Source organism: Zootermopsis nevadensis, unplaced genomic scaffold (assembly GCF_977971745.1).
Source record: "Zootermopsis nevadensis isolate Lab colony 2312 unplaced genomic scaffold, Znev_1.0 Znev_ptg000015l, whole genome shotgun sequence".
Classification (NCBI taxonomy): Eukaryota; Metazoa; Arthropoda; class Insecta; order Blattodea; family Termopsidae; genus Zootermopsis; species Zootermopsis nevadensis.
Window position 1 is genome coordinate 3,789,051 of NW_028259147.1, and position 18,175 is coordinate 3,807,225.

The 18,175-nt window shown below is 40.7% G+C and overlaps 1 long non-coding RNA gene across 1 annotated transcript in view; it reads right to left on the reverse strand.

Annotated features, from left to right (window-relative positions):
- Positions 1-18,175, reverse strand: part of LOC110840298 (uncharacterized) — a 346,592-nt gene that overhangs the window by 201,511 nt on the left and 126,906 nt on the right. Inside the window, exon 4 of the long non-coding RNA XR_015535196.1 lies at positions 536-616. This is a non-coding gene — a long non-coding RNA (uncharacterized LOC110840298). The remainder of the gene's footprint in view (positions 1-535; positions 617-18,175) is intronic.

Sequence of the window (18,175 nt, forward strand, 5' to 3'; positions counted from 1 at the left end):
ACTGTATTACAGCCAGTTTACGTATCAACACACTTAATTTTTATTAAGTCTGAAGGTTTCTGACGATTTTGCGTGCGTTATAATCTGTAAACTTTTCTTTTACTTTATCCAACGTCTAAATTATAAATATAAATAAAAAAGTACAACGTTTCGGAAGCTATATATTCTTCCTTCTTCAGGTAAAAATAAAAGTGTAGAAACCCTGCCTGTAGGCTTCATGTGAGGTCAATCAGGGGGCCCAAAAACTGGAATTCGTGTCCTTTCCCTCTCATCTGAAGATGGAGGAAGATTCATCTTAAGAAACATTATATTTGTATTTATATTTGTAATTTAGACGATGGACAGGGTAAGAACAATTTACACGTTACAGCACTTGGTTTAATTCAGAATTTTAATAAACTTGTAAATTTTACGCCTAGACTAGTGATCCTGAACCACATTAATTTATAAACTGGACTGTCCGGTCTTCAAGGCCCTGACAGGCACATTCTCACTTTTCCCTGTGTGTCTCCCTATACGTAACAGATAATCTTACCGTTGCCTCCCGTCTCCGCGCGTTGAAGCAGCCATCTTGACGTCACCAGGTATCTCCATTCGCATCACGACGAAGAGCAGACTGCGAATTAAAACAAAAAGGCCGCGTTAAAACTCGCAGAAATTCGTCCCGGACCGGAAAGGGGCCGAAACGGTGTCGTGGTCCATTTATGACGAAAGTGATTCGTACATCAGGACAAAGCTACAACACGTGACGGCTAGAAGGAATTTAAAGCGACAGAAAGAAATGTCTTGGGAGACGCTAAGTGCGAGATCGGGGAATCTCCACAATGATATTGCCATCAATGCAGAAATAAATTTCCCTTCTTAAAAAATGCTGTTGTTGCTGTTGCTGACAGATCGTGTCTCGGCTCCACCCACACACCTGAAACTTTGCTCACCTTGTCAAATGCTCAGGTTGAAGCAAGTATCAGGCGATGAGGAGAACTCCCTTAAAGTGATGGCAGCTCTTCAAGCCCTGTCTTCGTATCGATGGTTATTCCATTTCAAACTAACAAAAATTAAAACCTGAAACAAAGTTTATCTCGAAATAACGTAAAATTTGACGATGCAGACGGCTAGCTACATAGCTGACAGACTGACTGGTGACCAGCTGTCTCCAACTAATTCTGGCAGCAGAATCCGAAGTCTCAGCATCGTTATTACCAAGGCTCACAATTGGTTCCGAAAATAAATCAGCTCACTCTATCAGCCATCCTCAAAATCTGTTGCAGTAACACTCATTTTAATATTTTTCTCATAATCTTCACAGAACATCCCAGTCGTCAATTTTAGAAGTATCCCTACCGAAATTTTGTACATATTTATAATTTCTCCGTTTAAGCTACGCATTACTTTGTTTTACAATCTACAAAGAAACAACAAACTTTACATGTCTTCAGAAGCTCTGTTAACGAACTTCATTTCAGGGCCCTAAATTACGTAGCGATATTATCGCTTCCATCACACAAGTTCGCGCGTTTGTTATGCTTTGTTACCTACTGTGGGAAATTTAAAATTACGAGTTTTATATGGCCTTCAATGGCGTAACGTTCGTAACAAATTTAATCAAAATCTGTCCAGCGGTTCTCAATTTGAAACACGCGGATATAAGGAAGTACAGACACGATAAGCCTTATCAGGAGTTCATTTTATGTGCATCGTGCACACCACAAAATATGCACCCGGTGGATAAAGTGCAAATCATTCTCTCTGTTGTATATTTCTGGTCGCTTAGCAACCTTTAGACTGCCTATTGATCGTTACCAACTAAAGACAGTCCTTCGCAATCATGGCTACCTGAATGGACAGAGATATAGAACAAAACATAGTTCACCATGACACATCCATTAAAAAATTTAAATACGTAAAAATTCAAAATTGTAACAATATGTGGTATAGAAACTGTATGCTACATAATGTGTCACTGTACCCAAAGGACTATATCGTCAAATCAGAACGGCTGCAGTTGATTGTACCAGGACACTGTGAGTTTAATACGGAGGACGCAGCATCCCTCAGGACTCAACTAACATTTATTACTTGCGTTCTGAATTATTAACGATACTTCACATCAGTTCTCGTGCTGAAGTGAACAGCGTTTTATATAAGGAAGATATGACATACGATTTGAGACTTTCGCGGCGAGTACAATCAATAAAATCCTCTCGGGCAATCAGCCGCGTCAACTGTTACCGTAGTAAACAGACGTTTCGGGAACCAACCCTGTCCCCAACATCAGGGTTCTGATGTGACTGATTCCCGAAACGTCGGTTTACTACGGTAACAGTTGACGCGGCTGATTGTCCGAGAGGATTTTATTGAAGATATGAGAAGTTAATGAACATCAAGGGTCGATTGGGCGGAGACCGTTACTTAGCAGCCAGCGGCCACATTTCCAATATCCACATTTTGGTTCATCAGGGAACAATCGTTTTGGAAATAAGAAAGATGGAACCGCGGCTGGATTCGAACCCATATCCATTTTGTAACCATTAATATGTAACTTATAGCAGTGACTTTTCGGGCCCCTTTTAAATCCTTCACAAACTATTTAAAATATGAGGTTTTGTAGGCGGTGAATACGAATCGATCGTCAGGGTGATGACATAGCCCTGATGATGGAGGCAGCAAGGACCTCTGAAACGCTGGTAAACTTTTACCAGACTACATGACGCTAGAACCCAGAAGACGAGACAGAATACAGAATTTTACGAAACAAATTTGTTTCATTTGCAAACAGTCAATGACAGCATGTTAATTTTCGTTTTATCTAAGTATGAAATGGCGGAGGTGTAACTAGTAATTAGAATAATAAAAATATTACCTAACGCTCATTCGACCTGTAAGGCCAAATTGGAGCAATAATACAAAACCCTGACATAAGTTACGTTCAAAGGGAATGGAATAAAGTACGAGGTGCGATCGGAAAGTTTCAAGACTGCGCGTATAAAAACCCGTACACTTATCTCAGGTATTAAATTCATCCATCACCCTCGAAGTAGTTCCCCTGGGAGTGAACACAACGATCCCAAAGATGGTCGTCCAGAACGCTCGTCATCATCGACAGAGGTTCGGCCATTTTTAAAACGTGAATGCCACACAAAAGTTTGTGCACGACCCATTGCGGACTCCCCAAATGCTTGCTTTAGCATTTCATAGGTTTCCGTAGCCGTTTTGGCGAGTCTTTGGCAAAATTTGATGCACACGCCATTCCGAAATCGCAGGAGGGTCGGCGTAATGCACTACCAAAACGCCCGTAACTAAGAAACAAATGCTAATTGGATGATGCCGGCTGGCACACTGATTCACTATGAATGTAGGCCGCACCCCCTAGCGGCAGAAGCTTGTACTACATCCGGTTCGCCCTCTATTGACACAGTCTTGAAACTTTCCGATCGCACCTCGTACTGTAAAAGTCACAGAATTCGTCCTCAACACTTCCATCCCTTTTTAAATCTCCACAGTTCTTTGTCTTCAATAGCAATTGACCTCATCCTCAGTGTAATAATCCGTTTTTGTACGAGAAGAACGAATAGTAACAAATATTTCTAAAATATCTGATTCTACCTGCGAAACTTTTGAATGGTAGACTGAGGGTCTTTGAAGATGTCAATACCAAAGGGCTTTATGAACACACGGCGAAGGTGTGGACTGGATTGAAATAGCCTCAGAACGTTGATCATTTTATGCGTTACTTAAAAGCACAGAAGTTGTTGGCATCAGCTGCTCAAGGAAAACCCTGTGTTATGGCGTTTGTCTCCAAATTCAGACAGTGATATTCAAGGGAACTACGGTGGACGGAATGATAAGAGCGGGCAATCAACACAATAGTCTGTTCCAGACGCAAAGTACTGGTCCAGTTTATTTATAATTCACAGCGCATGTAAGAAATGTTACTAGAATCGTGAGAGATGGGGACACGTGTCCTCTCTAGCGCATCCTCCGCATTAAACCACGTGCAGATTTTTTTTAATGAAAGTAATTTCAACTTCTTCTATAATCTAGATGGGATGTCACGATGGGGTGAAATTGAGATTAAAATTGTAGCAAATTGGAGAAATACCGTCGTACGGTGCAAGTAGCTAAAATGTGAGTCAGAAGGCGAAGACCGCCTGAAATCACGTTCACGCGCACAGGAAAAATGTGGGAATATGTTCTCAATTTTTGAGAAATGAGATTTTTATTTTCTACGACGTCATTTGTCTCCGTGTTAAGTGACTACTGACAGAAAACGGCGCGTGCTGTACACACGGCACTCGAGACTCAAAAATTATTTTTCCATGCAGGCGAATTTCAGGACAGTACCTTCAATTAGGCCGCGATCGTTTCCTTCCATATCTTCACTAATTCACCAGTCATCAGTCAAACATCATTGGACAGTGTGTGTTCTCAGCTTCTGATAGCGTCATGAAATACACCACAAGAAAAAACCACGTAACCGGGACGAAATTTTCTATCCACTGGAAATAACTTCATGGAGCAAAGTATGCCTAAGTTAAGTAATGTGTTATAGCAGGCCCATTGATGGTACGAGGCACACAGGTCGAGAAACAATGTTTTAATACACGATCCGACCCCCCCCCACACACACACACCGCCGAATGCCACCCCACTCCATAACGAGAAGTTCTGGGACAATTACTTCCCTGTAATTAACTCTGGATAAAAGTGGAAGCCATTGAAATGCTATTGGTACAAAACTGTCACGCACGGCGGTCGGTGGACGGGTTCCTCCGACACCATCTTCAGCTGGCTTTAAAAGAGAGATTCCTCCAGCTGGAGTACGGCTGTTTTATGTATGCTCTATACAACTCAATAGCCTTGATGTTTTTTTTTTTGTTTTTTTTTTGTGTTCTGTCTGACGACAGGTCCATATGAACAGTCTCCTTCCATCCTTTTCTCGGACTGGGACCTGTTCATATACGTTCTTGGTAGATGATCCAGAAGTGATTTGCCATTGCCTTCTTCTTTGTGTGAATGGGGATGCCACGGAGAAACCGGGGAAGCCCCCGGAGGAAAACTCCGTGTTGCCTAGACCACGGCCTTGCCCAACACAAGTTATAAATTCGGGCACCGCCGGGAATCGAACCCGAGACCCCCAGGATTACAAGGCCAGCCTTCTAACCGCTAGACCACCGTGGCACGGCAGCCTTGATGTGCGAAACTATAATTTTATCTGTTGTTCTGCATTTGTGGCTGTGATTTATAACGACGCACATGTCTGTTTCGCAATCCATGGCTTTTGTCCCATCTGAACTGCATAGAAATAAGTGCATTAGTTTTACAAACCCTGTGCAAGGAGCTATAAGTAACAGCACAACTAAGTAGTGTCGTATTTATGTTCCTCAGGAGAGAAATTTATTAGTGAAGAGTGAGTTTTGTTATAATTAGCCAGCAGCAGGGGCAAGACAACTCAACTACCCTCGCATCACACGGAACACGCTTTGAGTGTGCTAACGTTCATAGAATTTGTATGAGGAAAGATTACGAACATTCTCGGGGACAAACCCCAGGTATAAATGTCGTAATTTTTATTTGTAGTGTTCTGTCTGACCACAGGTTCATATATTATGAACAGGATCCTTCCAACGTCTTCAGGTTGTCAGGGACCTGCTCATACATATATACATTCTTGGCAGAGATGATCAGAAGTGGTTTGCCATTGCCTTCTTCTGTGTGTGAGTGGAGTAATTGTTGGGATGCCACGGAGAAACCGGGGAAGCCCCCGGAGGAAAACTCCGTGATGCCTAGACCACGGCCTTGCCCAACACAAGTTATAAATTTGAGCACCACCGGGAATTGAACCCGGGACCCCAGAATTACAAGGCTAGTGTTCTGACCGCTAGACCACCGTGGCGAACAAATGTCGTAATATCAAATAAAAATTTGGATTTTCAAATGGATTAAACTGGCCCATAATATACGTATATATAGTTTGATTCCTCCGCTATGTGTTAGCTGTACTGAAATTTCTCTACATACCAGTGATATTGGTGATGATGATGATATGCGGATGACAATTGCATTGCTGCTACGTCACCAGAGACACGAATTGTGTTCGCTTCATAAAGCTATTCGGAAGCGTCCCTAGGGACCAGAGAACGTCTGTCTGCTCAACAAGTTCTGCAACCACAAACAGAATACAAAGCACGGAGCGTGCCGTATCGATTCTGGTTACCAGGGCTGCCACTTACCAACCCGTTACCATCCGAAGATTATCCTCACATAGCAGGAAGTTCTACTCAACTGAAGTTCATAACAACTCACTGGCTAATAACAGAACCCCAAAGGTTCATTATCGCTAATACTAATGTTTCGCAGTGGAGCACGACTTCGAACCCTTTCCATTAACCTCATAGACTATTTACTTCAGATCCATATTAATATTATCCTTCCTTCTCACACTTGGTCTTCCAAGTCGCCGCACCACTTGCTTTAAAAATAAATAATTCTGTGTTTTGTTTACAATGTGTATGTATGGGTTTAGCCTCCTATCCAATAGGTACCGGGTTCCTTTCCCCGGGGGTAAAGCGTGGCCAGAACGTGATACTGACCACTCACCCCATCTAGTACCAATCTCAAGCGACCTACATGGTGTGTAATGGGACTGCTTTACTTTATTATGGGTTTAATATGGCTATCTCAGTAAACAGAGATTGTCTCCTTAAACAGCATCAACCTACCGATCTTCGTAATGGTGAAATGTTTTGTTTTCTTTGTGGTACGGACTGAATTCTTAAATATTATTAAGACAAACTTCGGCTTCAACGGATTAGTATAATAATAATGGTTTTATTCCTCCAAAGACACGCGATTCACCTCCGTTTCAAACCCTGTAGCTCGTATAAGATGTCATTGTAACGATAAAATATAACTACACGGTCATAAATTCATTTTATAAATGATAAATATTGTTACTGACTGATAATACAGATGGCACACAAAGTTAGTACCCAAGTCCATCAAAGTATTAATAATAAATATTCCTTAAAATGTCCGTATTCACTGAAAGTCAATAAATTCAAAAAACATATTCTATTTCTCTGATTCTGTTTGTTTTTATAAAGACAGGACTTCGTCCCTCACAGACCTTAGTTACGAAGGGCGATCCCAGCTTAAGGACACGCATTACTTACTTCTGTTAAGAGAACAATTCTATCCACTCTCCACGCTTCTCTTACAATTTTTTTCCCATCACCTTCAAATTCCACGCTTGAATCTAACCTCATTTATTTTTATTTTCATCTTTCTTCCCTTCTCTTTTATTTCCTGTCCTCGCTCACCATCCACTTTGCCCTCAAAATTTTAAATTCCACCTCCCCCGAGGCACAGTAGTGAAGCAAATAGATTCTCTCCGTCTCGCAAGCACTCGTTCGCATCTCGGTTCGTTCAATATTTTTCTCGGTGAAAGGGGTTAATGCAACTCGCTTGTCTTGGAGCTGATCGCAGACCGGTCAAGCTATACTATTATACTATTTGTAATGAAAACTATGCACGCAAACCTGTGACAGTCAGTTTCAGTTAAAAGAACACAAGATTTTTTTTTAGTTTCTTTTTTGTTCTGTCTGACGACAGGTCCATATGAACAGGATCCTTCCATCCTTTTCTCGGACTGGGACCTGTTCATATACGTTCTTGGCAGATGATCCAGAAGTGGTTTGCCATTGCCTTCTTCTGTGTGTGAATGGAGTAATTGTTGGGATGCCACGGAGGAAAACTCCGTGTTGCCTAGACCACGGCCTTGCCCAACACAAGTTGTAAATTAAGGCACCGCCGGGAATCGAACCGGAGACCCCAGGATTACAAGGCCAGCGCTCTAACCGCTAGACCACCGTGGCTGTATTAAAATATACGAAAGAATAAATGTACTTATTGATATGTATTGATATAAGACTTCATTTTTCAAATTTCGGAAATAACACAGATTGAGGGGGTATAAAAACAAAGTGCTGATAAAATTAGAGAAACTTTGGGAGAATTGCATAATTAGGAGATCCACAGTTTATACTAAACTCCAGACATTATTAGAGTGACTAAATCAAGCAAATATACTCTGATTAAAGCATGTATCAAGCATGGAGAAATAAGAAATGCGTACAGAATTTTTATGGAAAGAAGGATTTGTCTGGATTGATCAGGCTCAGGATGGGGCAGTTTTGAACATGGTAATCAACTTTCTGGGACTACCAGGTTCGCAGGAAATACCGTGTTTCACGCTTTGCTGTCTAAAGTGGCAAATGTATCAGTGTGCTTGGCTTTGTAAAGTAGATGCGATTCGTTCTCTGGTGGTATGAGTCGAATGTCCGGACATAATTCAGCCCTTAAGACCGGCTCAGAACTGGACATAGACGCTTGTTACCGGTGGCGCCACTTGATGAATCTGCTCTCAAGTCCAACCTAGCGTAGAGCATTTCATTTCCTGAGTGTGCAAAGTCCGGCCGGCTCGTGCAAAATTTCATTACGACCCGGCATATCGCGATGTAGAGAACTAGAACACGTGAAAGGAACTCGCAACTTCATCACAGACTGATAAATCCAGCAAATGTAGCTACTCCTATCTTAAATAAGCCTAACACATAGTTTACAAATTTTCAGTACTTGCTAGTCTGAAAGTTCATTTCATTTATTAACCCTCTGACGCCTAAACTCATCTTGACGACGTTTACAAATTCATTCAGTGTCATTTGCTCTATCACTGGTCTCACTAATATCGTTTCATACACTCTTAAACCGCCACGGTGGTCTAGCGGTTAGAACGCTGGCCTTGTAATCCTGGGGTCTCGGGTTCGATTCCCGGCGGTGCCCGAATTTATAACTTGTGTTGGGCAAGGCCGTGGTCTATGCAATACGGAGTTTTCCTCCGGGGGCTTCCCCGGTTTCTCCGTGGCATCCCAACAATTACTCCATTCACACACAGAAGAAGGCATTGGCAAACCACTTCTGGATCATCTGCCAAGAACGTATATGAACAGGTCCCAGTCCGAGAAAAGGATGGAAGGATCCTGTTCATATGGACCTGTCGTCAGACAGAACACTAATAATAAAAAATACTCTTGAACTGTTAACAGGATTTTAAGTTTTTTGACAGCTGTGAGACATCTGACTGTGGTCTTCTGGGTTACTACGCCGTGAAGTTTTCTGGTTAAAATCTAACGTTACGGAGAAATACCCTGCCTCCTTCTTTAGGGTTTACTTCAACCCTGGAGATGGAGTTCTCCATCTGTATTCCTTCCATATATTTACAAAGTTTTTATGTAACATTTACACTTGTAACTACAATTAAATGTAAATTAATCAAACTGGCCAGATTTAATTTTTGTTCTAAATATTTTCCTGCACTTTGAATTAAGGAAATCACAATAAAATTAACTAAGCGACGGAATAAGCACACAAGACAAGAAACCAACTGAATATTAAAAAAACTAATAAAGAAATCGTCTGAATGTTAGACAGTTTAATTAACTTCCTAGAGGAAATTCTTTTCGGCTGTTTCCCAAGCGAATAATTTTGCGCCATATTTTTAACACTCCCTACGTTGTGCGTGGACATGACAAATGACTGTCTAACGAAATAAAAATGGCTTCTCACACCTCTGCAGGATCGCACTTCTAACAGAATATTTATGTAAATCCATATCCATAGATCACGGGGTAAATGCATTAATTCCAGTGTTTCGGGCATAAAAATACACACGAATGTAGTCTATTCATAAACCCGCCAGAATAATGCACATTCGTGGACGAGTGAAAGTTACTTTTCCTCTCTGTGAAGAAATTAATTTTCTCGAGAAAAATTGGGCTATGAAATGGTTCTTGCTTGTATTTTACTTTCTCTCGTTTTCATGGACTTTCAGAGGCTCGCATGATTCTTCAGACTACAGCATCTTCAAGGGAACTCAGCCCATATAAGAGACCCCAATTACGAATGGGGGCAGAATCTACTTCTAACAACAAACCAAGACAATTCGTGTACTGATGATGCTCTAGACTTATACTTAATGGGTAACTACCTGTTGTACGCCACGGTGGTCTAGCGGTTAGAACGCTGGCCTTGTAATCCTGGGGTCTCGGGTTCGATTCCCGGCGGTGCCCGAATTTATAACTTGTGTTGGGCAAGGCCGTGGTCTAGGCAACACGGAGTTTTCCTCCGGGGGCTTCCCCGGTTTCTCCGTGGCATCCCAACAATTACTCCATTCACACACAGAAGAAGGCAATGGCAAACCACTTCTGGATCATCTGCCAAGAACGTATATTAACAGGTCCCAGTCCGAGAAAAGGATGGAAGGATCCTGTTCATATGGACCTGTCGTCAAACAGAACACTAAATAATAATAAGATGAGGTGGTCTAGCGGTTAGAACGCTGGCCTTGTAATCCTGGGGTCTCGGGTTCGATTCCCGGCGGTGCCCGAATTTATAACTTGTGTTGGGCAAGGCCGTGGTCTAGGCAACACGGAGTTTTCCTCCGGGGGCTTCCCCGGTTTCTCCGTGGCATCCCAACAATTACTCCATTCACACACAGAAGAAGGCAATGGCAAACCACTTCTGGATCATCTGCCAAGAACGTATATTAACAGGTCCCAGTCCGAGAAAAGGATGGAAGGATCCTGTTCATATGGACCTGTCGTCAAACAGAACACTAAATAATAATAAATAACTACCTGTTAACCTAAGAATGTGCGTGGTTTTCCTTATTTTTCGAAGCGACTGCCAAGGGTATACACTGAAACATGCCATCACTCGTCGAAAATGATTACGTACCATCATTCAGGATCATCTTCCCACTTTATTCGATGTTATACCACTTTGTAATTTAAAACAACGTCGTTCAATAAAATATAAATCAATTAATATTGTCCAATCCATACCGACTTCACTTTCGCCACGTATTCATTCCACCATCCGACCAATTTCCTTCTTCATTCAAGTCACCTGACTCACAAGAAGATGGAAATTGTCGTTACTTGTCTGTGATCGTGATTTCTATTAATTGATCGAGCGACCACAAAGAACATAAAAGGACTGTTGAGTGTCCGTTGCGTCATGCAAGGGGGGGGGGGGGTTCCTCTGAAGAGAGATTGGGAGACAGAGAGAGAAAGCAAGAATCCCGTTGTCATGACAACAGCAGCTGACTTGCCAGATCCCTCCTACGAATTCGGTCAGCTGCTACAGCGCACAGACCGCAGCTCACAAACTTACATTCGTACGATCAACATCTTATCGCACAAAAACACGTTGTCGGTAGCTAATTTAATGACCCGCCATCAACTACAAACATTATTTAGAGTCGAAGTGAAGACAGTTCTGTACAGTGAACTTTCCTTAGCTCATTCTAAAAAGTGAAGTGGCCGTTTGTCAAGTGTCCAGATCAACCATCACGAAATCATACGTCCACACAAAACATCAACCACGATCCCTTGTTCCCATGCAGTTCTTCATAAAAAATAACCGGATGAAAATTCGGAAGACATTCGCGACTGTAATCGATCCAATTTTCGAAGTTATAGAACTGTTTCGGGGCACGTGCGGCCTCCGACTTCACACTTCAGACTTCCGACTTCAGAGATCCGTACAGTGTCATTAAGAATCGATTTGCGAAGCCAACTTCGGATATTACTGGCCCTCCCGAAAAACTCAAGATGCGATAGCGAGTACACTGTGTACTGAAAGCCCACTGCCTGTAAACTTACATGATGATTATTTTGTATTACCTAATAATATTAAGAACAGCCCTCCTGCTTCAATACTCAGGAAATCTGGATTCTGTATTTATGTGTTTCGTAATAATTTCATTGCAAATAGGAATCATCTCTGTAAACAACATTAACCATTTGATCTTTGTAATGGTGAATTGTTATGTTTTCTTTGCGGTATGGACTGAATTCTCAAACAGTATTTAAACAATTTTTTGCTTAAAATGGTTAATACTTTATGCTTATTCGTTAAGTTTCATGTCCCTATCACGAATATAACTATGGTTTCTAACATGGCGTTTACGGGGAAATAGTCTGATTTACGACGGATTTCTAATGAATTGTGTCGTATGAAAATGGAGACCGCCCGTATGTGCCATTCTACTGTGAAAGTATCTGAGTGCAGAAATACTTTTTTGTTGTTTCGTAAAGTACATTAATCAGAGTCCGCTCCATTATCTCATATGAAATGGATTATGAATGAGAACAACTGCAGAAACGAAAAAGATTTGCTTTTAAGTTACACATTTCCATCCTCCGTCTTTCTCTTAACATTTTTTAGCCTGTTTTCTCGTATATTTCATCCCGAATCCATACAGTGAATTAACAGAAAAGTGGCATATGAAACGTACAAAATATATTTTTGATCTCATAACAAAAATGCTTTTGTTTTATAAGACTTCAAAAAAAAATTCTCACTGGAATAAGTCATCCTCTCAAAGATGTGTTTTTCTCAGTCTCTATACTTCCAGTCCATAAGTTTATCTGTTATCTAAACTAAGATCTACTTATTTAATTCTTTAACATTTTGTTAAGTTATACATATAACTGTTTATTTATGCAAATCCATAAAGTTATTAGTGTTGTCCAAAATAATTATATTAGCACACTTTACTAAGGATTCTAAATATCAGACTTCACCAAACTCTTCCGTATACAAGGCTGGCGTAACGTAATGAACGGACGGACAGATACGAGTACAATAAAGTTTGGCAGACGTCACAATAAACAAAGTTATTTGAAACGGCAGACAAATTTTAAGATGGATTGCATTCGCTTTATCATAAATGAGATTTTTCAGGGCCCAGACTAAGATTTCGAAAAAAAAAAATAGAATTAATACCACCATCACAATTTATTTCTACCTGCAGCGATGAAATAAAAGGTGGTGGCTGTAAAGTTGGCACTCTGTACTTAATCTAAAGTATAAAGCGGGAATGGGTTTAGAGTAAATAGAATCCACACCCATTTAACTCTCAATTTGGAGTAATGAATTTATAAATATTAATAAGCTGCTATGCCAAAAAAGTTCTTTCTCCCGTCATAATTCTCAGCAGGTTTACTAAAGTGGTCGATCACGCATCCGGGGGGTCAAACTGAGAGTAATTTAAAACATTCCGTGCTGAAATAAATGCCTCCGTTTGTTTCTGTGTTTCCACGGTAACTTATAAATACTATTTCATGAAAACCAGAGATAGTTAGTAAAGAGATAAAAGTCCCTGATCTTCGCAACGCGTCACAAAATCGTAAGTGGAAACGGAGGTAAAGCTCCACGCATTCTTAACCCGGCACTAGAAAGCCGGTGGACCTCAAAACCGGTCTGGACCTGACTGGCGGACGGAGAACATCCTCTCCATAGGCCGGAACAGAACTCCGTCCAAGCCGTAGGGTATGACTATACTAAGGGTCTGTGTCGACTTCCTCCAGAGATGGATCAACTTATTTTCAATCACCAAGTTGGCCTGTATCAGAAACAGAATCGACGTTTCGGAGCAATACACCTCGTTTCTGGAGTAGACAGATCAATACAAGAAACAGCCCGATTCATGAAGATGGCTACCGTATCAGTCGTTGCAGGAACACACCAACGTTTTAGAGATCCTTGCTGCGTCCATCATCAGGGCTATAATGGAGGCAGCAAGGACCTCCTCTGAAACGTCGGTAAACTTGTAGCCATACTACGTCAAAACCTGAAAAATCAAGAATATGATCTATAATCGTGACAGCTCGGTTATGGATGACCGAATTCGATTTTCTGCAGGTCAGGGGTAAGATTTCTTTGCATCACGTATCTGGACGTTGGACGGGGTGCTAGACGGGAGACTCCTTCCCTGGAGTACAGGTGACAAGGGAGCGTAGGTTTACCTGGTATGAGCAATTTCGTCTCCATATTCGCTCCAAACGGATGGCTTCAACAAGATCTTGTTGGCAATGAGGAGTACGTATTCATAACTGCGTGACATCGTAATAATAACCGCACCGGTTAACACATCTATATTCTACAGCAGTGTTTGTCATCTTTTCTAGTAACGTCGACCACCTCCTCACAATTATCTCATACATTTTGATTAAATAAAATACAAATTAACTAAAATACAGACAGAAGGACTATTTTTACATTATGATTTAATCCAGTGTGGAAATGAAAAATGTTATTATAAAAGCTTAAAACTTAACAGAAAAACACCACGAAAACAAAATAATTTTTTTTAACTCGAGGACTTCCCCTCCCCCAGGTACACCTTTCGGAAATTTCTGGATGAGAAACAACGTTCTAAGTGTTATATTATGGCGATTACATACATCAAACACAGTACAAGGCTTGCTTCAAAATGTTATATAGTTCCGGGCCAAACTGGTAAAATTCCAGACCTACTCTTATAACCTTCTTCCACGTATCAATGCTAATGACTAATTAACTATGTCGTTCTAGAACCAGAAGATTCAAAACTGCTCATTTCGTCAATGGTCACTGGTCCTTCGCGAATTTTACCCATCCTCATTCTAACATTACTTTCCTACGATCCATTTTAATATTATCCTCTCACTTTCCAACAAAATTCTGTATACATTTAGTGTTCCTTTTCAGCAAGCTACATTTACAACCCACCATAACCTAACTTTACAGAGCTACTCAAAAGTCATATGCATACAAGACATTAAATTTAATTTCAAACATTTTCTATACGACGTATAAGGATGTTATGCAGTGTAGCCTATTACATGCACATTTAATCAGCTTTGTCTAAAATATCATTTTGAAATCTATACAATGTACTATCTCTACTATTCACTACCTTTTCATCAATGGGTTTGGGTCTTCTGGGTTGTAACGTCGTGTACACTTACAAGTAGATACCAACGTTTCGAAGTAATATACTGCTGCCATCTTCAGGCCTAAAGTGAGGTTGTTGGGAATATGCTAGCTTATATAGGGTTTGAGAAGGGACAAGCTAGGTTGGAAATGACCAAGAACAGAAGAGGGAAAAATATATGGTATCTACCTACTGGTCCACACGACGTCACAACCCAGAAGATAATATCGATGTCTTCAACGCCATCAGAACGTCAAATGCCATTGGTTTATATCTGCAGTAGAGGAACGAAAGTATCAATAAGATATGCAAAATCACAAAGAAGGCACAGCGTTCAGACAGCTGATTACAGTCAAGGAAATGTATTTCTGCTTCTGGAGAAAAATGTAATGAAGGGGGCATGATCCACTTTTGCATGCGATACCGCGCACAGAATATCACATTTCCAGCGAATCAGTTCTCGGTGGGAGCTCCGGGGGGTGGGGAGGGGTTGGCAAGGGGGAGATCTTGCAATATCCTTCCTGCCTCGGAAGATGAGGAGTGGAAATTTCTAAATGAACTGACTTCAACATGTTTCTGAATACGGGGTAAAAAAAGAGCTTCCAACGAAATCAGCTACAACTTGAATATTTCACAGACGCGGGATGGCAATTTAATGTTTTTTTGAGTATTTTTTTTATTTATGTATGTATCCATTTAATCATGTATTTAGTTTGTATTTTGCGTGTTACAGTAAGACAAGATGGTCACGTAACTTGAGCAATAAAGAAAAAATGTATTAATTGATTTGGAAAAGAGTAAAGACAGTTGTTAGGACTTTAACGTCCTATATTCTACGAAAAGAATATCATGTTTCGGGAGCTGTATCTGCTCCCGTCTTCAGGTTAGAAATACCTGCACAGTCTGGCTCAGGATAGAGATCAGTGAGGGGATCTTGTGAACACGGTAATGAACCTTCTGGTTCCACATAAGGCGGGGAATTTGACTATTTGAGCGCCGATTAACTTCTCAAAAAGGTTTCTACGACAAGGAGTTTGTTAACTACTTATTAACAAGTGTTAAATATTCTACAAATGAAAATTAAACAAGAATTCGAGCTTAATGTTTCAAATATGTTGAACGTATTCCCGCGTGTGTGGACTTTCGCCCCCCGTCTCATCTGCTGTGTCCACGACCCTCGGATTCATATCAGTTCCAGAGCCACGTTTTCATAACCCCGTATTATTCTTACGTGTTGACACAGACGCCATTTTGATAACACTGCTGTGAGGGATTTTACAGTTTGGCGTCACTCAGCTACGGGGACACACACACACACACGGAAGCCTTTGCTACATTCAATGATTTTCACTTACAAAAAACCATCGTTTGTAAACCTAAACTTCACAAAACCGGTGGCAGATTTACTGATGCTCTCACGCTTAGACGTTTTCTACACGAAATTCATATAATTAACGCCTTATAGGGACGTCGCATCTGAACTAAATTACTCGACGTATTTCGATCTGTTTCGATACTGGTCTCCACAAAAGCTTTGCGAGAATTTCATTCGGTCCTTATCGGTTCAATATATAGCTCACTTTAAAAAAAGCTAAAATCATTCTCTTCTATTTTTAAACTGCTTGACACTCGAGAGGATTAAAGCGTAACATACGCACGCGCACACACACACACACACACACACACACACACACACATACATATATATATATATATATATACAGAGAGAGATACTGGGTACATAGGCATAAATATATAACAGGATACCCTTCATGGTTATGTGTATTCTACGCATTACTGACCTTCTCGTGATGTTGCTAGACTCGAAAATTTCCTATTTTACAAGTACTGCTACAATTAGGCATCTTTTAGAAGTAACCTACTTCTAAAGGAGATACAAATATGAAAGGGACAAAGAAACGAGGAAAAGGTAACAAGAACATACGAAGAAAATCATTAACCCATCAAATTCCAACGAGTTTTTTTATATATATAATTACATGGAATATTCTAAAAATATATTACGGGAATTTTAAATGTAGAAAAATGGCAACAAACCTTGGAATTTTATTACAAGTAATTTCGATAAAATTTGAAAAAAACCTATATATGAGGTAAATAAGAATCACTCTGTATCACAGAGACAATCAGTGACTACAGTTGATACACGTTCCGGATCATGCTATCGATAGGTAGAATTATTAAACTCATCTACCCGATTCTTCAATTATTTATCGACGCTTCCTCAACTTCTATGGTCGCATGACTTCAATTATAGGGCGATCATGAACAATGAATTAACGTAGAATGAATCGGCCGTAGACTAATTAAAGGCCCTGACTCATCACCCTGATGATGGAGGCAGTAAACATCTCTAAAAGGCCAATACATTTTTACGACGCAACATTACAGAAGACAGAAATTTCTTACTTTAAGGCAGCATACCAGAATTGTCCTCCGGATATCGAATAAAACCACGAAAATATCAGTCATAATAGATAATCGTCAGATTGAACGTAAAAAACGGCACCTCCGAAACACGAAGCAGGAATGCTAACCACTCAATAGTAAAACCTTATGGGAAAGAGCGGTTGGCGTTTCCAGTCCTTACATGCGATCCAATTTATGAACAGACGGAGACAGGCAAATCACAGTACAAAATTGCATTTTCCTACGCACTTTACATGGCAAAGGACTGGACCACGCTACAGTAAGCAATCAGAACACGTAAGTGAATCTTCGAAAATTCGTTCCCGTCGGATGAAGTCTGATGTGGCTCAGAGAGAGAGAGAGAGAGAGAGAGAGAGAGAGAGAAAGACACGCGGGCAATGGTAACTGATACCACTGGTGTAATGTTGCAAAGGAGACAAACATGGTAACTTTGCGTTTCAGCCCTGAAGATGGACGCAGTATGTTCCTCCGAAACGCCGATATTAATCTATTAAGGCCGCATGACGTCACAACCCAGAAGATCACCACACCGCTGTGATAACTCAGGCATTACTCAGATTAACAATTGCTGTCTGTGTATATGAGAAAGTTCAGGTCACAGTTGTTACGGGAACACCAGGATCCGAATATTGGCTGGAAGACGGCTATCCTGACACCTTTCATGGTTTTCCTCTGTCTCTCCAGGAAACATTTTGGCTTTTCTTATTAAGTCCAGGACCGCTGGCTTACACGTGCTTTATTTGAATTATAATAACTGGCTGCCATCTAACGAGTGTAGTTGACGAAGAGTCGGTAAATAAATAAACAGTGTAAATACAGATATGAGTTGGGTAGTCCGCCATTTTTAAATAATACGTTGTTTCAACATATAGCGCACATTAACATATTTCTCGTGAAGTTATT